This window comes from Notothenia rossii (genome assembly GCF_949606895.1).
Source record: "Notothenia rossii genome assembly, chromosome: 2".
In the NCBI taxonomy this organism is placed as follows: Eukaryota; Metazoa; Chordata; class Actinopteri; order Perciformes; family Nototheniidae; genus Notothenia; species Notothenia rossii.
Window position 1 is genome coordinate 55,951,588 of NC_136904.1, and position 11,486 is coordinate 55,963,073.

An 11,486-nucleotide genomic window follows, 5' to 3' on the forward strand; every position below is an offset into this window, starting at 1 on the left:
AAAAGTTATTTTTTTCTGTAATTGAAATCAAAAAGTGTATCCTTCATATATTCTAGATTTACGCATAAAGTGAAATATTTTCACGCCTATTTTTGTTTTAACTTGTATGATTACGGCTTACAGCTCATAATCCTATCTCAGAAATAGTATAATATTACATAATACCAATCAAAAAAGTATTTATAATACATAAATGTCATCAAGTCGACGTGGTATGGAGACAATATATTCAATTATATCCTAATCATTTTTTTAGATGCACCTGTAATCTGATTTCCATTATGCTTATGCATCTCTTAATGGTCAGATACTTATCTTCTCTCTTCAACTCCAATTTAAATGTAGACAACTCCCTCTGTTGGAATTATTGTAAACAGCGGCTTGGGGGGCGTGCTACGTGTTCAAAAACGTGTGAGTTAGGGAAAATATTTAAATATGTTCTCACAAAAACAACATGTTTGTCTTAACATTTCAGAGAATCTTACAATAAAGAGTTAATTTGAGCGTATGACTTAAAGATATGACAAACTAGACTCTAGAAAAGGGTAACCAGCCACATGTTGAGAGTGAAATTATAATGTTCTGTAAATGAGGTCCCAGACGGTGGCGGCCGCCCCACCTCTTCCCACATTGTATTACATTTTTAAATAGGCCTACAATCTTTTTTTTTTTACATTTAATTTTTTTATGAACAAGGTACTTATTATATAGGTGGTGGTGTCAGTGGCAAACCGTGTTTATCACAACTGGACCTTCTGTATGAGGTGATATTTGTGCCAAAGACTGAACTAACTGAGCAGCCAATCGTGTCGATCGTCGTGAACTATGCCGCGAGAGAAGTAACGTGACACTCTCGTCGCCACCCCTCTCGTCTGAGAAGCTACGTGACGTCTGTGTCTGAAGTTACTCTACTTAGTTATCACCAAATAACCCAGTAATGTTATAGCAACTTACCCCTAGATTCCACCGGGTCCGTCTGCGTCGCGTTACGGACGCGTTACGGACGCGTTACGGACGCGTTACGGCCGCGTAAATTATATATATAGAATAATAATGATGATGAATGATTTTTTTTACCACAAAAACACATCTTTGATTCATGTCGTTTCTAACTGGAATATTACAATTATTATTAACTTTGTCTGCACAAAGTAGCCTGTCCAGGAAATATGTCCAAATCAACAAAAACGGCGAGCCGGCAGGCAAGCCGCTCCGCTTCTGAAATGCTTCTGAAACGCGCCCGATAGGGTATGACGCCGGAGGAGGCCGGACCAAAACCGCGGCACAGCCGTGACGCGACTCAGACGGACCCGGTGGAATCGAGGGGTTAGATGCTGTTCAAGCTAGACTCTATTTCAATATAGTTTTGGTATTCAAATAATGTTACACCTCTTGTATGCCCTGAATGCAAAATCAACCACAGACAAGAATATGTATTTTTAATTTTCAAAATGATAACAAAGGCTGAAAAAACAGGAGATGCCTGTCTTCCCTTGGTCTCCAGGAGAAAACGCCACTGTATATCACCAAGTTTTCATATAGTTTTGTGTGTGAAATAGATCGCTGCAGTGAACACGACTTTATGTATTTGTTATGGTTTATTTTATATGGAGGGATTCAGTATACATAGAAGTTCAGAGAAGAAGCAACCCCTATATTGTTTATTTTATTTCATTTCATTTTGGCACCATAGCAGAGGCAAATATAGAGTTAATGTGCGGAGATTGTAATGTCCCGTTTACTAAAATATATATTGTTTTATGATGTTTAGTTGACAAAAAAGTCACTGTGCTACATTTTGCTGCACTCAAGCATACATCTGAAGACAAGAGTTGTGTCGCCCTTTGGCCACAAGGGGGAGTATATATATATATTGTATAATATATATATTTTGTATTGATGTTGCAACTATACAGAGCTTTGGCAATACTATATGTAACTGAGGTCATGCTAATAAAGCTATTGAATTGAATTGAGTATATCTTTAAGTGGGCTGTTAGGAGAAAACAAAGGTCCACCAACACATTGCACTCTACTGCTGAGAAAGGCTGTACAAAGACGTGAAACGATGTGCTGCAATGTCTGTGCATTGTTGAAAAATGCCTAGTAAAGGAAGAAAGTAATAAGTCACACTGAGTCTTGATACATTACTTTATTTCTATTATATAGAAACACTATCAATAATATGATTTATTATGTTTGTGTTACACAAACACCATTACTGAATTAATTCTAAAACCAAGAATAACCTACATACAACATTAGGGAGCCCTGGCTCAAGGACGGACAAAACAAGGACACCACACATGATTTACAGTATATTTATTTAAAGAGAGTAACTCAATTGTGATATCAGTTAATCAGTAATGTGTGTAGTGTACGGGTGTGTGATGTGTCAGCAGGGCCGGACTGGGACCATAGGTCAGGCCGGGAATTATACACCCAGCCAGGCCATACCAGTTTTCTTTGGGGGCGTTTTGCTGGATCTATTGTTAATATTTACAACGTTGATGCCCATAGTGATAGCCCTCCAGTTTGAATCTACTACTTAAATAGAAACATATGGACATAGGATGTTGTTAAAAAAAAGTGTGCATATATATTTGCAACACGTTCTCACTCCCAACCCGTCACATGTTGACGGACGGTCAGGGCCCCTCCCCGTCACTCTATTACGGACAGGGTACCCCTTGAGAGTCAGTTTTCAACGGGCAGAGCGTCCCATAGACCTTCATAGACCTCCCATAGCGTTGATAATAGACGCCATGAGAACGCACCCCGACGGTCAGTTGTTATTGTCAATATTAATATAATAATTATTTATTTTGTAATAGTCACACTCAATTTCACCGATGTTCTTGTTGCCCCAGCTGGTTGACACCTCTTCTAACAGAAACAAAGGCTACATTAATGTATTAAATCGATGTTAATCCATGTGTGTGGTTGTGGAATTGATGGACGTGCCGTTGTCCATTACAAACTCTTCAACTACAACCCTAATTATATTTTAAAACATTTTAGAAGGCCTCACGAAATACTTTAATGCACATTTAAATTTAAATGTGAAGGGATGTGTTTAATGTGGTGATTGACATTATTCACCCAATGATCTATGGGTTGGGGCAGAGCAATATAATAGAAGAGTTACGACATCTCCGTTCACTCCAATGGACCATTGTTTTACAGCAATGGCGGATCGTGGAGCCTCTCAATAGTTCCCTGGAAGTTAGCTTCTCTTGAACTCTTGAGAGGATCTGCGGCTAGCAGCGCAGTAGAGTTGCAGCATAATAGACCGTTCGTGATGGACTTTTAAAGGTAAGAAGACGTTTAAAGATTTATATTGCGGATATTATGAGAACATCTGAATCAAATGTTAGTGGATTATCCCTAAATCAGTAGATTTAGGGAATGTTTACAGATAACAGATTAGGCTAGGATAGTCTAATCCATGATGTCCATGGGGATGTCCGACACACCACGAACAGCCTATTAATCAGTTTTCCTAATGTTATTTCCTCCAACGTTGTGGAATTAGAGAAAAGGGGCTTCTTAACGTGCTTTTATCTGGGGTGTAGGGAGTTAAATATTATTAAATATAACATTGGGACGTGTGATTGTAGTGGGTGGAGGTGGTGAAATGAGGATATCCATCTTGGAGTTCAAGCTAGTATCATATAGTTAACGTTACACAATAATAAGGAAGAGAGTTATTTTTGAGATACATCGCTTTTGATATGGATTTAGAGTGGATATTTGAGACTTCCAAACGGTAAACAAAAACGTAACTTATGACTGAGTGTTTTTAGCAGAGTCATATTATGTCTTTGTGATTCTGTTGAGTATTGCCTGTCTGTATTATGTTGCAGCTCAGCTGATGTTGGATTGATGGCAAAGGGAGAGGGACTTAAGTGAGAGTGAAAACACATGGTAAGTTTCAAATAGGTCAGCAATTTCCCATCCTATAGGTTGCGAGATGTATCTAACCCTTTCTCCTGTCTTTGTCTCCCTCTTTCCGCACAAGAACCCCAGGGGGATTCAATGGAGCCTGAAGACCTGCAATGAGACCCTCACCCTGAGCCTGAGTCTCAACTCCCAAAGTTCTGCAAGCCTCTACCTGTTCCTTATTTTGATTAAACAGACGTTAAGCTTCCCAATGGTGTGGTCTTTGTTTTGTGAACAATATGATTACCTCACATGTTTTGTTGCTGTTGTTGTCTTTTGTGATTGTTAAATTGCTCCTGCTGACTTGAGCCAGCCATTCTTTCCTCCTCTCTGTGTCAGTGGGGAAACGTTACATTCATACTCCTTTCTCTGAGCGCTTGGAGCATCCCCCGGCAGCACAACAAACCATGGGGGAGACTATATGCCAGGACAACACAGAGGAAAAGGCACAGACAAACTGCATGACATGCTATTCAATGTTTATTGAATTCCATTTATTTACTGTCAGTTGACAATCATTGATAGGCACCTGTCGGTCTCCTGTCCTTTCTGAAAGTCATAAAGATGACATTACTCATTTAGATTACTTATGTCCTCAATTACCAGGGGATTACTGAAATGAATACATGAATTAAATAAATGGTAGAAATGAATCTAATCTGTATTTTAATAATAATAATAATACATGGGACTTTTATAGCGCTTTTCATGAAACTCAAAGACGCTTTTGAAACCTTCCTTCCCTCCCTCTAAATATATCAAACATTAGGAAGTGATGCTCCTGACTACCATTCAAGGTTAAGAAGATAATATGTGTTTTAAACAATTCAAAGCAATAAACAACAGGAACAGGCTCTTTAACCAACATCTATATGTTAACAGGTAAGATAGCTGTTCACACTATGTATATTTTCTGCTATTTTATTTCTATTTGAGATGTTTACATTTTCGATTGTTTAATTCTAGTCTTTTAACTGTCTTATGTACAACGCCTTGTCTTTTGCTGCTGCAAAGCAAACATTTCCCAAATTGGTATCAATAAAGTGTTTCTTATTTTATCTTAATCCTCAAATATTAGCAAATTTAACTTTTTCAAATATTGATGTACATACACATCGATATGTTGTATAAATATTGCAAATCAAAACCTTTATTCACTACTCATTACCAAAAATCGTAGTTCTATCTCCGGTAATCATGCATTCAAACGTCCCACCACGAACTTCCGGGGAACTATTGAGTCTCCCTGAACCACGTGACGATTAAGCATTTTGGACTTCCGTTGTCGTAACTCTTCTCTCTGCATAGCGCTGGGTTGGGGTATTGTTCCGCACGGACATTTTAGTTCCTGTTGATGTGAAATCCGAAAACATTTAAAAAAACAAAATAATACTTTATTCCGAGTTTTGCTTGCTTTTCTCTTTGGAGGTCATCACATAACGGCATTGTAATACACGGTTCGGCTGCATTAAATATTACATATCTGCCGTAGTTCGCTATTTATAGAGCCCTGATGAGAAGACTTCTAGACAAACAGGAACAACTGCTGCTGAAACTGAATATGTGACGTGGATCATAAATATATCAGCAATTAAACAAAATCTTCAATTTCTCTTCACAATATAAGTCTCCTCGCAGTATCAACACTAACTCGGCTGACTTTTATATTTGATCCCATCGGTATATTGATACATTTACACCATAACGGTGGAAAGCTGATAGAAAGGGACACCTGGTGGTTAAAGCACGTTCTTGAAATGTATTATTTTTATTATTAGATATTAATAGGAGACACAGACAGACAAACTAATAAGGCTTTATTTAAACATTAAAGAATACTTTATGTTAAGGTCTTATTTTGAATAAGAAAAAAGCTTTGGGGGTATACATATTAAGCCTGACAAAGTACTTTAGCAATATATTAGCATACTAATATATTGCTATGTTAACTACTGTATGTTTAAGCACTTATTTTAACTGATATTATACATATGTATTATACTCTTATAAGATGTATGTAGATAGTATAAGAAATGTGCAGAATATGACAGTTTAATGGTGGAGGTATACACACATATTGATAGATGTCTTGTAATGCACTGTTGAGGAACCTGCAACACAGGTTTTTCATCTCCGACCTTGTCAGGTATTGAACATTCAATGAATAAAGAACAAAGAATCATTCAATATAAAACACAGAATTTGTGTGATTATACTAAATGAGTTACAAATAATAAACACCACTGCATATTTACAACTGTTACACATGCTGATGTAACGCAAATGTTTCCAACTGGGGATCAATAAAGTATATCTTATCTTAAGATGATCGATGGCTACTGCCATATTTGCACAATTTGCCTCTGAACCTTGACAAGTGCATGTTTCAGGCTTATCAATGAACAACAGGAGGGGTCACACACAGACATAAGACCAGCTGTTAAATAAAGCTCTTCTGACCTTAGCTGTCACGTGGGTATTAATGCTGCCCATTATGGGCACAAGCAATTTTCACCCATTTATTAATGATATGTTTTAAATTTGAGTGTTTCCTATCCCCTAAACCTCCAGGGGTGTACACAGTTTAATACTGGCAACTTCTTATTATGGGAAATATGAAAACGTCTTTTAAAACTACAATTCCCAGACGGGGGGTGGGGGACCCGTTAAAATCCAGTTTTGGACAGTCTGCCGTGGTTCCATCCCATTTCAAAGTGCTGTTCGATGCTCGGCGTAACCCTCGGAGCACACTCAAACATCCGATCACAGGGCTTGAGGACTATCACGGGGTTTGTCAAGCGAAGCGGAGAGAATACTTACTTCCGGGTGTAAAATTCTCTAAAGCAACTACTATGAGCTGCTCCGACCCTCGGTCAGGCCCGGTTCTACGGGGGTGCATAATTGTGAGGAAGCTGTTAAATATGTTCTTTATTCTCGCGTCCAGGAGAGAAGCTTTAAAATGAGACTAAATGGAGTCTCTGAGAAGATTCAAATGGGATACTTTAATTTAAAAAAGGCGCGGAAGTGTTACAGACAGAATATTGTTCAGGCAGAAAACAGCTGTGATCTGGCTTTCATGAGCAAGAGAAGAGGGCGAATCCCTCGTCCGGTGCTGCTATATCCTCTGCTGGCTCCTCCCCGCCAGCCGGCTAGCCTCGTCTATGTTTGTTGCTTTGCTCCGGGTTGCAGCCACAGGTCTTCGCATGAAACGTGCTTGTTCTATCGTTTCCCGGCCAATGTTTTCCAAAGGAGAGTCTGGATTCGTGCCATGAGGTAAGCTGACGTTACATTTTTGTCCATGTCACGGTGAAATGTAAATAATGGGTAGTGACTGTATCGCCGTTATAGAGATGGCGCTGCTGAAAAGACCGCAACACAAGTAAAGATAATGAATACATCCTATTAAAACCTGTGTGGCTTATATGATAAGTCTAATTAGTACAAGCAGCATAACGTTTCACCATGTAACTAGAGATTGTTGTCAGGGAAATCAGTTTGACATATTGAACTAATAACAAATCACCTCTGGCTGGCAGAGAACTCTCTGCTCCATAGCTTCTCTTGGACGTAAAATCATGTACATTTTAAATTTATACTCAATTTAATATTCCATCCCTCACATACTTTTGTATATATAATAACTTATATTTAGTTTTTCTTGTTATGCTGCTGCAACACAAACATTTCCCAAATTGGGATCAATACAGTAATATCTTATCTTAATTAATTAAGAAAAATAACTATTATAATTAGTGTAGCAGCTGACACCTATTTTCAATATGGATTAATCTACCATTTATTTCTTTAGTTCAATTTTCATCTCTAAAAATGTCAAAATAGTGAAAATGTTCACGAGACTTATCAAAGTGCAAGGTTATATCTCTAGATGTTTTGTTTTAGCCTATGTACTGTATGTCTTAATGCTCTTACAGTATGTGACGGTGTGACTTCCATGAAACTATATTTGATATCTTCCCAACAGACGAGCTGACAGAAAACTTAACACTCTAACAACCACAACATTGCAAAGGCGAGTAAATGTAAATTAAAAACAATTCACAATTTTATTATTTCTTCTTCTTTCTTGCAGTGAGGTGAAGCTGACCTTGCACTTGGTGCCAGTAAGGATGTTCCTCACGCAGGCTGAATGTTTCTCCTTCCTTACTGACAAAGAAGCCCTTGATTTGCAATGCTTCACTAATTGTCATTTCCCTTGCTCCGTAGGGACACTTTACCTCAAGCACAGCGGAAGACCCTACCAGACCATCTGGAGATGCCCCCAACATTCCTGATTGGGAGAGCCACAAATCTGACTCATGGACCTGCATCTGAGTTGCAGTGGTGAATGCCCTGACGCCCTCACATTCATTCATAGTCCCCCACTGTACAGACAAAACACCATCAAGGGCCTGTTGTTGCCCTAGCACCCTGGCAATAAAGGAAGCAGTCACACGCTTTGACCTCAGGACAGCTCCAAAGTTGCTGGCAGTCAACCTTCCTTTCCTGAACAAACGCCAGTTTGGGTTGGTTAGCCACCTGAATTGCCCTCTGTTGCTCTTCAGACAATGCCATGCTTGCCACAATTGCCTCAGGTCTCTGATGCCCAACAGATTTGATAATTTCAGGAACAGTAAGTGTTTCCAAGCTGTAGTGTTCCTCTTCTGGCTCGGGGGAGAGAAGCCAAGAAATTCCTGAGAACCTGCCCCCGAGTCTGTCCCTCAGCCAGTCACGATCTTCGGAGGTAGGCTCTCTTGTCAGCGGGTTAAATTAGTTATTGGTTTCAACAGTCACATTAAAACAGTTACTAAATCAGCCTACTATCACCTAAAGAACATATCTAGGATTAAAAGACTAAAGTCACAGCAGGATTTGGAAAAACGTGTCCATGCTTTTATCTTCAGTAGACTGGACTACTGCAATGGTGTCTTCACAGAAGACAAAAAATCTATTAGAAAGCTGCAGCTGATTCAGAACACCGCTGCTCGAGTCCTCACTAACACTAAGAAAGTGGATCACATCACTCCTGTTCTGAAGTCTTTACACTGGCTTCCTGTGTGTCAAAGAATAGATTTCAAAATACTGCTGCTGTTTATAAAGCACTGAATGGTTTAGGACCAAAATGCATTTCTGACCTCCTGCTAAATGATGAACCATCCAGATCTCTCAGGTCTTCAGGGATTGGTCAGCTTTCTGTCCCCAGAGTCAGAACTAAACATGGTAAAGCAGCGTACAGTTATTATGCTCCAAATATCTGGAACAAACTCCCAGAAACCTGCAGGTCCGCTGCAACTTACTACTTTTAAATCCAGGCTGAAGACTTTTCTTTTTGTCGCTGCTCTTAATTGAACTACTAATATCTTAGACTGCACTGTAACTTTTATCCATGTATTTTTTCTTTTAATGTTTATTTTATTAGCTTTTCTTTTTAATGACTGATTTTAAATGCCATTTTCAGTGCAAGTCAGTTGAAACGATCTTAAGTTGGCGTGACGTTGAAGTCGTGCGACCCTGCTGCTGTACTGGCTTGTAGTTCGTTTATAGCATAACGTTAGCATTTTGCTTCTGCCGACTAGATTTATTATTCAAAAATTATAAAAGTAGGGTTGACATGTGGATATTATCTGGCAGAACAAAACGTGATCCATCTCTTAAATATGTGTCAACCACAGACCTTATTTCGAGCTATTTTCCAAAATCCTATGGAGAAATTGCATTGCGTTTTAGACGAAGGAACCGGAAGAAGTTTACTTCCGGGTTTAAGGATGCGTCACTACGGCTCTCTATGTCCGTTGTTGCATTTAAAGAGAGGATTGGTACTTTTCACATTCAATATATGCTTAACCCGCCTTTTCTCCTCATATTCTCTTTCATCACTTTTCATGTAACACATTCTAAACGCTGTAATCAATACTCCAAAATATACAGAAAATACTTCACGGCTGGTTTGGTTTCCGGATGTTGTCACATGCTACTCTCGTCTGTAAACAATAATGTATTCAAATAAACTGTATTTGATCAAATATGTATGTAATATGATAAAACTTTCATTTAATATTCAGCATGGTAGTATCTCGACATCTATAGTTGTAGTGTTAAATCAGTAGGTTTCGGTTTGCACCACTCCATGTCATTTCGCTACTCAATTCACCTCTTTAGGAAATCGTATATTAGCCACATGCTAAATGCTAACCGTAGATGAAGGATTTTCAGAATAAAAGCTTAACTGCTTGTGCACAATAATTTCTGTTTTTTCAGTATAAAAGAGCGTTTAAACTGACGGTATGTTTAAGCTACATTATACCATCAAAACATTGATTTTAATTTCTAACAGTCCCTCCTTACACACCTAAAAGGTGTATATAATACTGAAATCAATGAGTTCTTCATCTGAACTTCGCATAGTACATATCTCATATTACAAACATGCAATCAAAATGGAATGGTTCAACAGGCTTAACTTTACAAAAATACAAAATAAATTATTTGCCTGTGCTCAAACATAAAAGTTTTCCCTTGTGTATAACTTCTAGTTTTTGCATTCAATATCATTCTTCAAAATAGCAGCAATGGCTTGGTATCAGAACATTTCTTCCTCCCTCCTTTCACAGAAACCGTTCTCATACCACGCTCATTGTTAAGGCACTTGTTTTTACAAAGTGAAAAGAAACAACCCATTTTAGAATAGCAATGATTTATACAACATGAAATCTACCATATTAGAATAGTATAAAAATAATAAAGTCAAATAAAATGGACTATCTTAGAATAGTGTAAAATTAATTGGAATAATACAAATATACTATCTTGGAATAGTATGAAGTAAATTGTAATGGATTCACTCCATTTTAATTTTGCTCACTTCTTCACATGATTTCATCATTTAAAGAATCACATCGGCTTGACATTCATTGATCAATCTCATCTCCGAACATCCATATCATTTAAATTAACTCATCATTGTCATCAACATCTGTATACGGGGGTTGGTCGTCTTGTTCTGCTAGCATTTGTAACTGTCTCCTCATGAGAAATTTACCCTCCCTCCTTTCATACCATTTAAGGTATGAAAGTAATATGTTCTCTAGAAGGGGCCGTTGTACGTTCTACTCTGGGGTACGGTATTCTAGACAGTCATTTCTGGGAAAAGATTTTGGTCAGTTACAACAGTTGTAGAATTTCATCACTTAAAAGTTCCTACTCAGTAACTTTGGGTGGTCTGTTCTAATGCAGTGATAAAGTCCCTGAAATGGTGTGAGAACCGGTGGAATATCAATAACTCATTATACTAATTTATTTTCAATTCTGGTCTACTTAAATAGCTATGCTAACCCCTTTAACAGTGTGTGGAACCTTGGGTGCCCGAGCATGTGATAATTACTTCCTCCTTTAACAAGGATTTTAAAAACAGAAGTAATTTCATCAATGGTTTGTAGTTTAATTCAGGAATTTACACTTATGGCAGATATGTTTCTCCTTTAAATAACATCTCTAAATGTCAGGTCATCAATGATTGAATGGTGTCTTTTAAAACTCATACTCTGGTG